Source organism: Lathyrus oleraceus, chromosome 4, assembly GCF_024323335.1.
Source record: "Lathyrus oleraceus cultivar Zhongwan6 chromosome 4, CAAS_Psat_ZW6_1.0, whole genome shotgun sequence".
In the NCBI taxonomy this organism is placed as follows: Eukaryota; Viridiplantae; Streptophyta; class Magnoliopsida; order Fabales; family Fabaceae; genus Lathyrus; species Lathyrus oleraceus.
In genome coordinates, this window is record NC_066582.1 from 478,071,418 (window position 1) to 478,088,526 (window position 17,109).

General features: G+C 39.7%; 1 non-coding gene across 1 annotated transcript; it reads right to left on the bottom strand.

Annotated features, from left to right (window-relative positions):
* Positions 1 to 1,158: 1,158 nt before the first annotated feature.
* On the bottom strand, positions 1,159 to 1,265 carry LOC127077784 (small nucleolar RNA R71). The gene has a single exon (XR_007787557.1). It is a non-coding gene; the product is annotated as a small nucleolar RNA R71 (small nucleolar RNA).
* Between the last annotated feature and the right edge of the window lie 15,844 nt (positions 1,266 to 17,109).

Genomic DNA, 17,109 nt, shown 5'->3' on the forward strand with positions numbered 1-17,109 from the left:
GCATTTGGATTTAATTATATAACCTAAGTCAACAAAGCGAGAGTTTGAGATAAGGGTGTTTAAAACGGTCAGTGTTTTCTTAAGAAGAGTTTATGCAACTTTATTGCTTTCAAAAAGTGGTTTTTGACTTAATTATAAGTGACAGCTACATTAATATAAAATCATGGTTTATTCAACAGAGCGAGAGTTTGAGATAAAACCTTTAATCAATAAAGTTAACTGAAACGATTTATTTTAAAACCAAGAAACCGACAAAGACTTGATTCCCTAGTTTTGACGAACTACATACTGATATCCGTTTTATTAATATTTAATCTAGATCTTAGTTTAGCCTTTAGTTTTTCCCCAAACAATCAAACATTTTTCACCTTAGCTTTACGTAGTAACCTTAGATAACGGTATATCGATTCATAAGTCCCTGTGGGATCGATATCTTTTAAAACTACGCGATAGAACTGTGCACTTGCAGTTTGTATCCCATTCTCGACTCACATAGTCGAGCGATCAAGTTTTTGGCGCCGTTGCCGGGGACTTTTATTTAATCGATATCGTAACTCTTCCGTTACGCTGTAGAGACTAAGGTTTCTTTTTCTTCTATTCTTTCTTTCGTTGATTTGTATGCCACGCACTCGCTCACAAGGCGAACCGCTCTATTTACGAATCAACGATATTGAGCTATATCTCCGAGTCTTACGACGAATTCGGGAATATCGTGCTGCAAACAATCTCCCTCCTTTAGAACTTCCTGATTTCAAAAACATTTTTCCTTCGATAACCGAGATGGCAGAACCAGCTCGTGCTCTTAGAGATTACGCCGCTCCATCGCAAGATGAGCCGCATTCAAGTATTGCTCCACCCGCAATCGAAGCAAACAACTTCGAACTTAAACCTTCGCTGTTGCAGGCTGTGCAACAGAACCAATTCTCTGGAAATCCTACCGAGGATCCAAACCTTCATTTATCCGTATTTGTTCAATACGCTGATACTGTTAAAGCTAATGGTGTCACTTCAGAGGCAATTCGACTTCGTCTTTTTCCTTTCTCACTAAGAGATAGCGCTAGAAGATGGCTTCAATCTCTCCCTTCCAACTTAGTCACCACATGGAACGAGTTGAAGAAAGTTTTTCTTGCCCGATACTTTCCGCCAAGCAAAACAGCTATGCTAAGAGCCCAGATAAACGGATTTAAACAGAAAGACAACGAGTCTCTTTTCGAAGCATGGGAAAGATACAAAGACATGATGAGACTTTGCCCACACCATGGTTTGGAAGACTGGTTAGTAATTCACACATTTTATAATGGTCTCTTATACAACACAAGGTTAACAATAGACGCCGCTGCAGGTGGTGCATTAATGAACAAACCTTATGCTGATGCTTACCAGCTTATCGAGAGCATGGCCCAAAACCACTATCAGTGGGGAACCGAACGAACAACGATGGAAAAACCTCAAACGAAAACTGGCATGTACGAGATAAGTAACCTTGATCACGTTAACGCAAAAGTGGATGCTTTGGTCCAGAAAATTGAAAGTTTAAACGTATCACCTCCAGCCGCCGTGGTTGCTATAACTCAGAATTGCGAGGTCTGTGGAATCCAAGGTCACACTCCTGCGGAATGTCAACTCTTGACAGGAATCCAAGCAGAGCAAGTAAACTATGCTCAAGGAAGCCCCTACTCGAATACCTATAACTCAAATTGGAAGAACCATCCAAACTTTTCATATAAGAGTAATAATGCTTTGTACGCACCTGGACAGTCTCCAAATCAAGCCCCAGCTACACCACCGGGATATCAGAAACCGAATCCATCCATGCCTAACAATAACGCCCCTAGGAAATCCAACTTGGAAATCATGATGGAAAACTTTATAGCATCCCAACAACAAACCAATAAAGATTTCTTAAACCAGAATGTACACACTGGCGAACAACTTAAACAACTAGCAAGCAAAGTAGATGCCTTGGCTACCCATAACAAAATGCTGGAAACACAAATATCACAAGTAGCCCAACAACAAGCACCTACTGCTGCCCCAACTGGTACATTCCCTGGACAGCCCCAACCTAACCCGAGAAGCCACGCTCATGCAATTATATTAAGAAGTGGAACGGAAGTGGAAGGACCGTCTGATCCAAGGATAGAAAACCAAAACCCTAAGAAATCAACTGAGGAAAGTGAACTTAAGGAAAAGGAAGAGAGTAATAAGGAAACCCTAGAAAAGAAGGAACCTTATGTACCTCCACCACCTTACAAACCACCTATACCTTACCCTCAAAGGCTTGTTAAAACCAAAGATGCGGGCCAATTTAGAAAATTTGTTGATCTCCTTAAACAATTAAACGTTACAATTCCGTTCACCGAAGCTATTACGCAGATGCCCTCATATGCTAAATTCTTAAAAGAAATCCTTTCTAATAAGAGGAAACTTGAGGATAGCGAAACCGTTACACTCCCTGCCGAATGTAGCGCTATAATCCAAAACATGCCTCCTAAACTCAAGGATCCAGGTAGTTTCTCTATACCCTGTCACATAGGAAAATTTGTCATCGACAAAGCCTTATGCGATTTAGGAGCCGGAATTAGCGTTATGCCTTTATCCATATGTAAGAAACTGGAAATGGGAGAATTAAGACCAACCAAAATGTCTGTGCAACTAGCAGATCGTTCCATCAAATATCCTGTAGGAATCCTTGAAAACGTTCCCGTACGCATAGGTCAATTCTACATTCCCACTGATTTTACAATTATGGACATTAGAGAAGATGATATTACACCCATTATACTGGGAAGACCGTTCTTAGCAACTGCCGGTGCAATCATAGACGTAAAACGAGGACGACTCACCTTCGAAGTAGGTGAAGAGAAAATTGAGTTCATTCTTTCCCAATTCTTGAAAGCACCTGCAATAGAAGATACATGTTACTTCATGGATATCATCGATGAATGCATAAAAGAAGCAGAGTTAGGAGAAGACAAATCATCTGACTGCCTTGTAGAAGACAAATCTAACCAATGTTTAGCAATAACACCGGATCCTACGCAATGTCTTAACAAACCAACCCCTGACCTGAAAACACTTCCCAAAAATCTGAGATATGAATTCCTAGACTTAGAACTTGAACGACCTGTGATAGTTAATGCAGATCTAGGAAGACTCGAAACAGAAAAACTCCTACACATCTTAAGGAAGTACCCCACCGCACTAGGATACCACATCACCGATCTTAGAGGAATAAGCCCTTCTATTTGTATGCACCGCATCATGTTAGAAGAAGACTGTAAAACCTCTAGGGAACACCAGAGAAGACTAAATTCGATCCTAAGTGAGGTAGTAAAAAAGGAAATAACCAAGTTATTGGAAGCAGGTATTATATATCCTATATCTGATAGCAAATGGGTTAGTCCTGTACACGTTGTACCAAAGAAAGGAGGCATAACCGTTATTGAAAACGAAAAAGGAGAAACTATAACTAAACGAATCGAATCGGGATGGAGAATGTGCATTGATTATAGGAAACTAAACAAAGCAACCCGAAAAGATCATTTCCCTTTACCATTCATTGACCAAATGTTAGAACGATTAGCAAAACATTCACATTTCTGTTATCTAGACGGTTATTCAGGATTCTTTCAAATACCAATTCACCCTGATGACCAAGAAAAGACAACGTTCACGTGCCCTTTTGGTACCTTCGCTTATAGACGAATGCCGTTTGGTCTGTGTAATGCCCCTGCGACCTTTCAAAGATGCATGATGGCAATTTTTGCCGACTTTCTCGAAAACATCATGGAAGTATTTATGGATGACTTTTCTGTATACGGACAAAGTTTCGAAGAATGCCTTGAAAATCTAGAAAGAGTCCTTGAGCGATGTGTAAAAGTAAACTTAGTACTTAACTGGGAGAAGTGCCACTTTATGGTACAAGAAGGAATTGTTTTAGGACACATCATCTCGAACAGAGGAATTGAAGTAGACAAAGCCAAAATAGAGGTAATCGAAAATCTTCAACCCCCAAGAACCGTGAGAGAAGTACGAAGCTTTTTAGGACACGCCGGTTTTTACCGACGATTCATCAAAGACTTCTCTAAGATAACTAAACCTTTAACCGGACTGTTGATGAAAGATGCCGAATTCATATTCGACGATAACTGTTTAAAAGCATTTCAAACGCTTAAGCAAGCATTGATCTCCGCACCCATAATGCAGACACCAGACTGGAATGAACCATTCGAAATAATGTGCGATGCTAGCGATTATGCTGTAGGTGCTGTTTTAGGACAACGAAAGGATAAAAAGCTTCACGTTATATATTACGCAAGCAGAACCCTGGATGAAGCGCAAATGAATTACGCCACTACCGAGAAAGAACTCCTAGCAGTGGTATTTGCGCTAGATAAATTTCGTTCTTACTTGGTAGGAGCTAAAATAATAGTTTACACTGATCACGCTGCTATCAAGTACCTTTTAACAAAAAAGGATGCTAAACCTAGACTCCTAAGATGGATCTTGTTGCTACAAGAATTCGACTTAGAAATCAAGGACAAGAAAGGAACTGAAAACGTAGTAGCAGACCACCTCTCTAGACTTGAGAACCTTGAACCGGAAAGAACATCAATTAATGATGATTTCTCGTATGACAAACTTATAGCTACTTTGGAAGAGAACAACTCCGACATGCGAGTAGAAACCACCTTAGCTATATCTGCCACACCATGGTACGCTGATCTCGTCAATTATTTAGCTGCCGGAATAGTTCCACCTACTTTATCTTACCAGCAGAAGAAACGATTCTTCTACGACATAAAACACTATTACTGGGATGACCCCTTACTTTTCAAAAGAGGCCCCGATGGTATTTTCCGTCGATGTATACCCGAAGAAGAGGTAGAAAATATAATCCAACACTTCCACTCCGCTCCTTATGGTGGACACACAAGTACATCCAAGACCTGCGCTAAAATCCTACAAGCCGGCTTTTATTGGCCAACTATATGGAAGGACGTACATACAGCTATTAAGGAATGTGACAGATGTCAACGCACGGGAAACATATCTAGACGTGACGAGATGCCACAAAAAGGTATTTTGGAAGTAGAGATCTTCGACGTGTGGGGAATAGACTTCATGGGACCTTTTCCATCCTCTTTCGGTAACAAATACATACTCGTGGCAGTTGACTACGTATCAAAATGGATCGAAGCTATAGCTTCTCCAACAAATGACACCCGAGTAGTAACTAGACTCTTTAAAAATATAATATTTCCGAGATTTGGCATCCCAAGAATAGTAGTCAGTGATGGTGGATCACACTTTATATCCAAGGTACTCGAAAAATTATTATTTAAATATGGAGTGAGACATAGGATAGCAACACCTTACCACCCTCAAACCAGTGGACAAGTGGAAGTATCTAACAGAGAAATCAAGCAAATACTAGAAAAAACGGTCGCCACTTCAAGGAAAGATTGGTCATTGAAATTACCAGAAGCTTTGTGGGCATACCGAACTGCTTATAAAACCCCCATAGGGACGACCCCATTTAAGCTCATTTATGGAAAATCCTGTCACCTCCCGGTAGAATTAGAACATAAAGCCTATTGGGCTATTAGAAATCTGAATCTAAACTATAAAGCCGCCGGTGAAAAGAGAATCCTTGACATAAACGAATTAGAAGAACTCAGAAGAGACGCCTATGAAAATGCCAGAATCTATAAAGAAAGAACAAAACAATGGCATGACAAGCGTATATCAAGGAAAATCTTCAAGCAAGGCGACGCAGTCCTTTTATTTAACTCTAGACTAAAGTTATTCCCGGGAAAACTACGATCCAGATGGTCAGGACCTTTTCATATCACTAACATCTTCCCCAGTGGAGCAATAGAAATTAAAGGCAAATCCACAGAACCGTTTACCGTAAACGGGCAACGTCTAAAACACTATCATTACGCGGAAACCAATGGAGATTCGCAAATCCTACACTTAGACGAAATGCCCCCAGGACCTATAGATTATATTTAACAGTTTCTTTGTCGAGCTTGCGACATTTAAACAAAGCGCTTAGTGGGAGACAACCCACAAATTAGTTTGCTATTTTTTTATTCTATTATTATCATTTCCCTATTTCCTTCTTAATTATTCTTTTAATTTCTGTTTAGTATTCATTCTTGATTTATTCAAAAAGAAAAAAATAAATAATAATAATAATTTTTCCTTCTTTCGGCATTTGGCCAAATCCTGACTTAAACTCATGTCTTCTTTTCTCTAGCTAGCACTAACCAGATGGGACACATTGATCGTATGGGTATCAAGTTCAGAGGAATGGCTCAGAAACAAAAGTTTGAAGAACTAGCCGCTAGAGAGATGCTACCTAGTTTATATGCTAATGATTGAGCTATGACTGCCCTTGGACTTAGACAGAGTGTCCTGTATTTGCTGAACCAGATAGGATGGGAGACATCCCCTATCCTGAGACATTTCACCACCTACCGGAGACTCACACTAGAATTCCTTAACTCATTAATCTATCTACCCAGCCATGGAAAAGGAATTAGCAGAGGTTTTATCCAGTTCAGAATGTTCAATATGGAGTACCAATTTAATATTAGAGACTTTACCAATCTTTTGGGTTTTCCTACCTCCTTTGACACATTCACAGTAAGCCAGGAAGAACTTTTTGAACATAGAGAACTTGAACACTTTTGGGGTAAGCTGACTGGAAACGATGAGCCCGAAGAACATGAGTTTCTCTCTGGAAACATACACAACCCGACTTTTCGCTATTTCCATAAGATCCTGACCCACACTTTATTTGGGAAGAAGCCAAACAGTACTTCAGTTTCACGTGATGAACTCTTCATCATATTTTGTGCCTCCCAGAACCGTCCAGTAAACGGTGCTACCTTTATGTTAGCTAATTTGGACCACCTTATCCAGGATGAGCGAGCACCCATTAGAATAGGCGGTTTGATAACTATGATAGGAAATGCCATTGGATTACGTCAGCCTATGCTTGACCTTAGCCCTTTTTGTGGCATTACCACTATGAGTATACCTTTCCTCTTCAACACTATGTTCATAGCAAACCTAAGGTCTGATGAGTTTGAGCTTATTATTGATAACCAGGTTCTTTGCTTATTCACCATGCCCGATCCTAGGACTAGCGTTCATAACCGCAGTAACTGGCTTTACAATCTGAATGAAACCCCAACTCCTGCTAGATCCACTGAATCCATCCAGGATTATGAGATTTGTGATGACTATGAGACTTATGATGACCAGATCCCTCATGCTGAATCTGACCCTCAGACACCATCCGGCTATTATGATATTGACCCTCCTCCTCAGCCTGTTCAGACCGAAGAATCAGCCATATCCGACCTCCGGCATCATATGCCCGGAACAGATATTAACACCGCCATTGAAGCTTTGATGTCAGAACAAGACGCCCTCAGAGGAGAATTCACTGACATGAGGCATGAAGTTCTAGGATACATGAGCAGTATGACAGATCAGTTTCACGAGTTGCTACGTCGTGTTAACTCTTTTGCTCCTCCGGCCAGATATCGTGCAGATGGATAGAATTTAGTTATTTCTTTTTAAGTTATTTAGTTTTAAATTAGATTTTTCATTAATGTTATTTGAATTCGTGTTCGCATTTATTTTTCTTTCATTTCATTGTTTTCCTTCCCTGTATTACATTATGATAATTTTATTAAAGCTTTACTTTAATTTATGCAATAGTTATGCTCTCTACTGTTACTACCTATGATTTATTATTATGCGAAGTAGAATAGCATGCAATATAAATTAATTAGCAAAATAAAATAATCTAAAAACCAAACAAAATAACTAATAAAAATAAATTCACTACCAAAGTAATTCTGTGAAGCGCTACTGAAGCCTTGCCATAAAGGAATGTGTGACGAGCGTCACACAATCCATAACGGACGGCACGCCTATTGCCTGTTACGAACGTCACACTCCTGTGACGAGCGTAACACTCCTCAGACTAGTGAACGTTAAGGAGCCGTTGGAGACGAACGTTACACCTTTAACTTTTTACCTTCCCCATTCATTTTTCATTTAACCACACTTAATTACTTTTCAACCACTTTTTCTTTCCACCTTCCAAATTCTTCTCCTATAAATACCCACCAAACCTTCCTTCATTCACCACAAACAATTCTCTCCTATCAAATACATTTCTTTTTCTTTCCAAATCACCCCTTCAAAATTCATCACAATGGCGGGAAATCAGAATTTTGGAAATATCATCTTCCGATCCGAAGATGAAAATTATCAAAGGGAGCAATTCGAGCGTTTCCAACAGCGAGGCGTCGTCTCCACCAGGTACCCCGATTTAACTTGTTTACAACAATTAGGATTACTCCAAGGTATCGAATGGATGCTCCGTCAAGACAACCTAACCTTCCTTTGCACTCATAATCAACCCACCTACCCATCCCTAACCTTAGAATTCTTAAGTTCATACGACTACACCACTCCCGCCGGTGAAGACGAATTTTTAACCGGTACCGCAACCTTCCGTATGTTCAACACCGAGTACTCCTTAACCCAAAACCAATTGAGTACCATGCTACAATTTCCCATAGAAGGTCTGCTACACCCCAGAATCCCTCCAAACTCAAACTGGAACACAGTTGGCGTTTTCGGCCTTTTTAAGAAAATTTCCGGTATAGATACCTACAACTGGGAAGAGCTCCTTCTCTCCCATATACATAACCCCACTATCCGGTACTTTATCCGCATCTTGCAAAACACAATTTTTGGAAGGCCAAACAACAGCAAGGTCAACTCAAAGGAGCTATTTTTCCTCCAATGCGTCTTCGAACCGGATACTCAGGTAAACGCCGCCTCCTTTCTATTTCATCATATCCGCACCTTATGTGCTAGAGGCCGGCAACCTTTTATAATTGGTGGATTAATCACCACCATAGCACTTGGCCTAAACCTAGGGGATAAACTCCAAACTTTAGAATCCCTACCTCCCCTATCTATGGATATCAGCTATTGTCGCTCCAGCCGCCTGATTAAGAACAGAGTAGGCGGAGGATATTATCTTATGGTGAACAACCAGGCAGTCCCAAGCGTTGTTCTACCAAATACTGCCCTCACTGATGTCACAAACCCCGACCGCCACCTCTACGATCTAAACGCTCCTGAAGCCACCGAGCCTTCACAAACAAACCCGCACACTGATGAGTTTGAAGCAATGGAACAAGGTGATCATCCGCCTACACAACAGTCAGTCCCGCTCAACCCTTCCAACCATACAACTGGCCCATCCTCCCAACGTCGTCGACGAAGAAGGCCTGCAACCAACGACGACATTATGGATGCTATCGATGGTATGCAGGCACAGAATGTCGAAATGCTGCAGATGATGCGTCAAATGCAACAGCAACAGGATGCTAGGAATGCCATAACCGACCAGCGGTTTACTGAGTTGTTCAGCAGGTTCGACAACTTAGACTTACGTCCTAGATCACCAGGTCCAAGAACCAGAGGCGGAAGACAACCTTAGTTGTAGTCTCTTTTTTTTTCCTTTCCATATTTTCTTTCATTTCCTTAAAACATTGGGGACAATGTTTAATTTAAGTATGGGGGGGAAAACTTGTTCTTCCTATTTCCATTTTTCAAGTATGTACTTTTCCTTTTAATGTTATTTCCCTTTTAATTATAAAAAAAAAAAAAAAAAAAAAAATTTAAGTTAAGTCCCGAGTGTGAAAATTTCTATTATCTATTCCCTCAAAAATTTTCATGAGCCATAACAAAAATTTAACACACCCAATAAGTATAAAGGTCGCTTATTTTATACAGCTTGAGTGAAATCAAGACAAAAATCATTACCATAACAACGCTCTGAGAACCTCAACATGTTAGATCAGGATAAGTACCTCTTATACCAATCCCTTGAACTTTTAGTTTTATAGTAACCCCGAGTAGTTTATACGAGAAGTCAGCACCATCTTAATAGCAAACTACGTGGAGAGCCGATGAATATAAGTGAATGATCCCCAAAGTAACACAAAATATATGAATATATCAGGAAATGCACTGATTAAATTAGGTGATCCTTACCAGATCATTTAATCTAAAGGTTGCAGATCATGCAAAAACACAATATGAAAGATCCATTATGAGTTGGTTCAGTAGGTATCTGGTACTGAACTCGGTAGGGCGGACTACGGTTCGATCCCCCACAATTTGCAATGGACTGAATAACGAAGTTATCCGACTTATGTACCAGAACTTCTAGCTAAAAGCGGATCATAATCACTAACCGGTTACTCCACTATGTGCGCGAAAAGATAAAGGGCTTAATGTGATTTCGCTAGAATGAAAGCGGGTGAAATAAAAGTAAAGGAACTAGGATAGCTATAATGGCACTACTTGAACTGATTTGCATAAGGTAGGGTTATCTAAGTTGTAACGGTAGTTGTTGATGTCAAGATTAAACTCAAGCTGCTTCTAAACAAAATCCACTTGCAACCTATTACGAATTGATGTGTGTTTTGAAACTTCACCTGGCTAAATTTTTGAAAACGAGTTCTATACTGAATTTTGCTTGAGGACAAGCAAAGATCTAAGTATGGGGGAGTTTGATAACACGAAATTATATCATGTTTTAGGACTTAATTCCATTAAATTCTATGGCTATTTATTTCGGTTTACTGCATTTTATAAGATATTACGTGGTATTTTCTTCCTATTTGTCTCAGGTAGCCTATTTTGAAGCACAAGTAAAAATGGAAGAAAAGGAGGTGCAAAAAGGAGAGAAAAAGAACCAAAGGCCAAAGCCCAGCCCAAAGCGCACAAGAAACCAATGTTGTGCCTGTGACGGACGTCACAGGGGGCGTGACGAGCGTCACACAAAACAGCCTTGTGACGGACGTCACACATGGTGTGACGAGCGTCACACCATTCCACTATCTTTTTGGCGCAAGTAACGCCCTCAGAAGACTTGAAGAAGACGTTGAGGAGTTTGTGTCCTATATCCACGCCATGCATTTAGCCACGTTGAAGACCCTTGGGAAACGAAAAGCAGTTACCAGCACCAATATAAATAGCTACTTCAAAAACCTAAAAGGGTTCCTCGGTTTTTCCACGCTCACACTGCCGAAGCTTTTCCAATTTTCTTTCTTTTTACGCTTTTGCTTATTTTCTTTTCCAGCAACTTAACATTGTTTATTTATTTATTTCTTTTGCAAGTTCTACATTTCTTTTCCCTTGCAATTTACCTTTCCTTTTTTAGCATTTAGATATTTTTCGCATAATAGTTTCTACACCGGAAACTATTGTGTAACTTTTTATCGGATCTAACCTTACGTTAGATTCTAGTTTTATTTCCTTGGTTTAATTTATTGTTTGATTGAAGAATCCAAGAACAAATCCTACCGGCTTGTGGTGGAGTGTTCAAGACTATTGTATTACGCATTCAGGTTCTTTAATCATTATTTAATGTTTTGTTTTATTATTTATTTATATTATCTGCCTGGAATGAGTCTGTTTATGCATGATATGTATTTGTGTTTGTTTAGCATGTCTGGCTAATTCGCCTAGATATCGGTATGTAAAGTAAGCAGAATAAGGGATCAAGACTAAGTCGGTCTATTTAAACTTAAAATTAAAATCAATCTTTTTACGGTCTCAACTTACAGGTTTAATAACAAGATTTTTTACAAAAGTAAAGGACATAAAGAAGTTAAAATCAATAGAGCGAGAGTTTGAGGTTTTAACTGGACAGTGTAAGTTAGGCATTAATTCTAGATCAGGGCGAGAGCAAGTTTTAGAGTTAATTAAATTCTGACCTTTTCCAAAAAGTATTTTTAAAGATTGAATGTGAGGACGAGAGTTAAGCATTTGGATTTAATTATATAACCTAAGTCAACAGAGCGAGAGTTTGAGATAAGGGTGTTTAAAACGGTCAGTGTTTTCTTAAGAAGAGTTTCTGCAACTTTATTGCTTTCAAAAAGTGGTTTTTGACTTAATTATAAGTGACAGCTACATTAATATAAAATCATGGTTTATTCAACAGAGCGAGAGTTTGAGATAAAACCTTTAATCAATAAAGTTAACTGAAACGATTTATTTTAAAACCAAGAAACCGACAAAGACTTGATTCCCTAGTTTTGACGAACTACATACTGATATCCGTTTTATTAATATTTAATCTAGATCTTAGTTTAGCCTTTAGTTTTTCCCCAAACAATCAAACATTTTTCACCTTAGCTTTACGTAGTAACCTTAAATAACGGTATATCGATTCATAAGTCCCTGTGGGATCGATATCTTTTAAAACTACGCGATAGAACTGTGCACTTGCAGTTTGTATCCCATTCTCGACTCACATAGTCGAGCGATCAGATACTCACATAGTCTCATATATGCATAAAATAATTAATTAAAGAACTTCCCTTGATTTAATTTGATCATAGGTTGAGGTTGCTTCATGGGCAAGGCACAATCACTGCACAGTTGAATTAGGGTTTCCTTGGGAAACAATCCTCAAGCCCTTTGGGTTATCTTGATCAAATTGGCAAATTGAGATACTTGGGAGACATATATGATGATTAGGAACTTTGTGGACCATTGTCATGCTTGTTCTCATCTTCATCTAGCCACTTCATTGAGCTTAGGAGCCTCCTAGGAGCAAGGGAGCACATGATCACTTGAGCTTCAAAACAAAAGAGTTAGTGACATATTTTTGTGCTTTTGGTTAGTAATCAAAATAAGAAAAACAATAATATACAATACAGGCATGCTTGGTGGTCTCAAAACAACTCACACAAGTCCCAACCCTAGGGTTAAGGAGCCACACATGCTATGATCCTTGAGGCAATGCATTGAGCAAATGATATGATGCCATGAGGGATCTTAGGGTCAAAATTAGGGTCTTACAGATGCCCTTATTTAAGGTCATTCTAGCCGGAGATATGATGGTTAAAATCTTCGTCTCGATGAGGTAGAATGGGCTTAAATAATAACAAATAGACGAATTTTGGTCCCTAAGAGACCTCATGATGCAAATATATGCATGCAAAATAAAATCTTCATGGTGGATAATTGCCACGAAGGAAAAGAAATTTGGAGAAACTAAAAACCCATAGGAGTAACACACTCACCAGGGAGACAGAGACTCTGGGGAAAATAAGGGTAAAATGCGTGAGCAGGTCACGACTTGAAAACTTGCTGGGAGACACGAAGGGATTCCATGAAAGTAAATCAATGGAAAGACTCGAGCTGACGCAAATAAGCATGTATTAGGGAATATGCCAATACAGGGAAACTATCCACAAAGGATACTTCGAATGAAAATCCGGACTCAGACGGGGATGTCCACAAAGGACTCAGCTGAGAAAGAAACAACGAGATATTACCGGTTACTGGGTAATAAACTCAAAGAGAGACATATCATCAAAACCCCGATTATTGGGTGAGAGAACAACACACTCCAGGATAAAGAATATCTAAGACTGATATAAGGGTGAGAGATATGAATCATTCGAAGCACTGAGGAGGACCCAAAAGGCATATCTCAACTCAAGAAATCTGACTCCACAGGGGACAAAAAGTCATAATAGGGAGCGGAAGGAAGGAACACTAGGGATACCGGTTACTGGGCATATAATAGGTGACCAACCAGGCATGAATTGGGAACAAATCCAAGACACTCATCATCCGAAAGAAGGGCTGAAAAAGCAAACTCGACTTACAGGATGGGCATTCGATTCCATAAGGAAATACGAATCTTACTCAATTAGGGAAGAAAAAGACTTCAACTGAAGAGTGCATGAGATATATTATCTATTACCGTCATAGCATAGATAACATACTCGCATGGAAGATTATCCACAACCAGTTACTGGGTTAATAAAGGATAAATCGACTGAAAAGAAAGGACATCGGGATACCGGTTACTGGGCATAAAATGATGATCAATCAAAGGGAGAAAAAATCATTATCAAACAAGAGCAATTATCCAAGAGATGTATCACCGATTACTAGGTGGTACACTCAAAAACGAAGGAATATCAATACCGGTTACTGAGTAAAGATAACCAACAAAGAGGGGATTACATCTACCGGTTACTGGGTAGAAAACCACAAAAATAGGACTTACAACTACCGGTTACTGGGTAGAGGGCCACAAAGTCCACTGGGGAAAAGGATGAACAATTACTGGTTACTGAGCAATTGAACAACTAAACCACAGGAAACTGCAGGGAAATAAAAAGAAGGGAGTCAATCTAGGAACAAACTAGAAAGACACAATCAACAAGACTCAACCCAATGAGGATATAACTCAGGGGAGTAACTCCATCCCAATACATAATTGGGGAGGGAACTGAAGCAATAATCATCCACGAGGACATAACTCAATGGGGAATAAAGAAGGAAATATAGACACTTTCTGCCTATGAGGCTGACTCTAAATGGAGAGATCAGACACAAACATCTGCTTGGGGAAGAACATTTCACCAATAGCAGGAGATAACAAGCAAAGATATATGGCAAAGTATGCAACATGAATATCTGAATGCCATGATTATGCATGTATATGCGTGGTTTATGTATGATTAATGCTGACAGACAGACATATCTAATACAAACAGGTTCGAGAGCCACGAACGGACATCTAGCATAACATCTCAAAAGAGAAAGGCTAGGCCCACAGAAGAAATCAGTTCTGGTGGGGATGATCTAATATCAGGAGACACCAATCACCGTTGGGGATAGGCAAAGTCACAACTTCCAACTGCCGGGGATAGGCAACAATTCTTGGGAACAGGTGGCTGGATACCAATAAGATCTGCCGTAGAAGAAACTCTACTGGGGATCTTATTAAGGGATGATGTGAAATTCTGTGGGGAATACCCACCAAACAGATACACATCAATCAAGCACTCCCTTCCAACTGCTGGAGAGACATCTCTACCAAGGAGAGAAAGAGCAATTGCTCCGTTGGGGAAGGAAATAACACATCTTCCTCATCACCGTCCAATACTGGAAGAGATATTCTACCACAGAGGAGATACAAATTATCAAGCTCGGATTAGGCAACTCCATTGAGGATGGACTGCCATCATTCTCAAAAGAGATACCTTGGCCGAGGGAATCAGAAACAAATCCGACGTGCCAAGCTAGGGATAAAAAGGGAAACAAGCCCTTCAACCACTGCTCTACACAACTCCCTGCTGAGGAGACAACTTGAAAGTTGATGAAGAGGATATAATGATGCCAGAAAATGAACAAATGTCCTACCCTTTTGGGAATCGTACTATCCTTGGGAGAGCACTGAAGACACTCCAACTATCCTTTTAGTCATTGTGAATGTTCACTTTGTTTAAAACAGTTTATAAAAACTTTATTTGTTTAAAACAATGATACTTATCAATTAAAACATGCAAACATTTGTTAAACAGAAAACAACTAAGAGTGCCAAGAATTTGGATAAAGGCTCAAATTTATTTAATAGAATAATAGTCCGCAAATGGCGAGACTCCATGGATCTTTACAAATTTGAAATTGGTGATATATATTGGAAAAGGGCTACATTGAACATAATGACCGTTTCTCCACCAACTCTAAATCCAATGTATTTGAAGCTTTAGTTGACGATGACTGAGCGAGAATCTTTGATAGATGACCGTTGAAGAACAAAGTCTTATCAGGATCCAGTTACTCGCCAAATCCCTAATTTTTGCCTAGATTGCCCCAAGGTGAGGTACTCAATCTAGCGGGATATATATATTCACCATTTTTCTGTCTCTAACTTTTGCCTGGACCTCCCTTTCGGGTTTTCAATCCACCGAGACGTTCATTTTTGCCTAAGCCGCCCTTTCGGGTTTTCAACTTAGCGAGCTATTCTATTTTTATTTTTAGGAGAAGTATTTCTTGACTGCATCTAAATTCACAGGACGAGTGAAATCCTCCCCATCCATAGTTGTAAGCATCAAAGCACCGCCTGGAAAGGCTCTCTTGACAACATATGGACCTTCATAGTTTGGAGTCCACTTTCCCCTGGAATCCGACGTGAAAGACAAGACTTTCTTGAGCACGAGGTCACCTTCTCAGAACACACGAGGCTTGGCCTTCTTATCAAAGGCTTTCTTCATCCTTTGCTGATATAACTGACCATGGCACATGACAATTAATCTCTTATCTTCAATCAAGTTCAACTGGTCATAACGACTCTAGACCCATTCAGCCTCAATCAACTTGGCTTCCATCAAGACTCTAATTGATGGGATCTCAACCTCCACGGGGAGCACAACCTCCATGCCATATACAAGAGAGAAAGGGGTTGCCCCTGTTGAAGTGCAGACAGATGTATGATAACCATGCAAAGCAAATGGCAACATCTCGTGCCAATCTTTATACGTAACAACCATCTTCTGAATAATTTTCTTGATGTTCTTGTTAGCAGCTTCAACAACCCCATTCATCTTGGGTCTATAGGGAGAAGAATTATGATGTGCAATCTTGAACTCATTACACAACTCTTTCATCATCTTGTTGTTCAAGTTAGATCCATTATCAGTAATAATCTTATCTGGCACACCATATCGGCATATGAGTTGATTCTTGATAAACTTCACAACCACCTTCCTGGTCACATTTGCATATGATGCCGCTTCAACCCACTTGGTGAAGTAATCAATAGCTACGAGAATAAAATGGTGATCGTTCGACGCCTTTGGTTCAATCATGCCAATCATGTCAATTCCCCACATGGAGAAAGGCCATGGTGAGGAAATAACATTCAGAAGTGTCGGAGGAATATAAGTCTTATCCGCATAAATCTGACACTTGTGGCATTTCTTCACATATTTGCAGCAGTCAGACTCCATTGTCAGCCAATAGTAGCCTGATCTCAACATCTTCTTTGTCATGGCATGTCCATTGGAATGAGTACCAAATGAACCCTCATGGACTTCAGTCATCAACAGGTGTGCTTCATGTCTATCCACGCATCTAAGCAGAACCATGTCAAAATTCCTCTTATAAAGCACATCACCATTGAGGTAGAAACTGCCAGATAGTCTCCTCAAAGTCTTCTTATCTTTAACAGATGCCCCAGGC